Source organism: Phlebotomus papatasi, chromosome 1, assembly GCF_024763615.1.
Source record: "Phlebotomus papatasi isolate M1 chromosome 1, Ppap_2.1, whole genome shotgun sequence".
In the NCBI taxonomy this organism is placed as follows: domain Eukaryota; kingdom Metazoa; phylum Arthropoda; class Insecta; order Diptera; family Psychodidae; genus Phlebotomus; species Phlebotomus papatasi.
The window spans coordinates 12,397,536-12,398,961 of record NC_077222.1 but is presented as its reverse complement, the minus strand read 5'-3'; the positions used below and the strand labels follow the sequence as shown (position 1 = coordinate 12,398,961).

General features: G+C 40.7%; 1 non-coding gene across 1 annotated transcript; it reads left to right on the top strand.

Moving 5' to 3' along the window:
• The first annotated feature begins 237 nt into the window (after positions 1-237).
• Positions 238-310, top strand: Trnai-aau (transfer RNA isoleucine (anticodon AAU)). Its single transcript has one exon. It is a non-coding gene; the product is annotated as a tRNA-Ile (tRNA).
• Positions 311-1,426: the final 1,116 nt, after the last annotated feature.

Genomic DNA, 1,426 nt, shown 5'->3' with positions numbered 1-1,426 from the left:
ACTGCCATACCCTCAGGGCTTAGGATAATCGATTAGAGGTCGTTTGATTTTAAAGCTATACATTTTACAGTCCGAATATTAGATGAGATTCTTAATATTTATTCTCCAGATTCAGCTTGAGTCTATTTGGGTCCTTAGACTGCAAGTCTACTTCGCGGCGTGTATCAGGAGGGGCCATTTTTGAGCCAATTGCATTGATTGATAAAGGTCGTGTAGCAAGTCAAGCAGAGCATGTTGGTCTCTATAGCTCAGTTGGTAGAGCACTCGTCTAATTAATGAGAGGTCTCCAGTTCGATTCTGGGTGGAGGCAGGAATTTTTCCTATCTCCACTGAGAAAAAAAACTGGATGATTTGAGTGTCATTTGCCTCTGATTGACGATTTCATTGTATTAGCGTTCTCTTTAAAGGTATCGCAAGTTTACGCCAATGAATACTCTATTGCTCTTGGTAAAGGAATCGCTCTTACCATTACCGCTGATAGCAAAACTTTTTCAGGGGCTGTTTCGGACCTTTCATGCCTTTGTTAGATATATATATGGAATTGATCCTCATGATCAGATCTCTCAAGATCGGAACATACTAATGGGCTCCCATCACTCCTCCATCTGAGAACGGTATCATTTCTTTTCCTTTTGATCATTGTTGGAAGGTTGCTACACTCGGGTTCACTCTTGATTCTTGGGGCCTCCACAAAAGTTCGGGACCTATTGGTTTCTACAAGTAAACTCAAATCAGTTAGCAGAGATTCTTTACAATATCAGCTTCTGTGATTCGAAATAAAAAGCGACCTCGACAGATCGGGCGCAAAATTTTTATGTACATGTTTTGACTCTCATAGATTACGAATACCATACCCACCAAAACGAGCGTCAGTAGATCAGTGGATAGAGTAATGTTTCTATGACTGTAAGGTCTTGGATTCGAGCCTAGATAGCTGCAGATATTTTATCTGTCATATTGGTCTCGAATTTGTCCAGTTTCGACATGCAGAGTTTTCAGTCCTAGGCAGACCTAGCATAAGGTGGCTGAATCAAATTCAGGATCAAGTGGCGGAGGATCGACAGGCGTCATGATTGATGTCATGGGCCTGCGACCCCAATAGGGATAAGCGGTTAAAAATTATAATGATAATGATGAGTTCAGTCGAATACAAATACACATTCACAGCCCAGATCCACAACCCGAGGCTTGTCTACCGTGATATAAAACGGTACTGTGTATATCAGAACGCATACAGAGCACTGTGATATAGAGTATTTTTGCCGACTTGGAGGTTAAGATAGAACAGGAGAATGGGGAGTGCATAGCGAGCCTAAAAAGTGTCCTTCCTGGATGCAGCGGTTCCAAAAGGTATATAATCGACCCATAGACAAACCTTATATAGTTTATTAAGTATTTAATTGTTGAATTAAATAATTTGTTTATT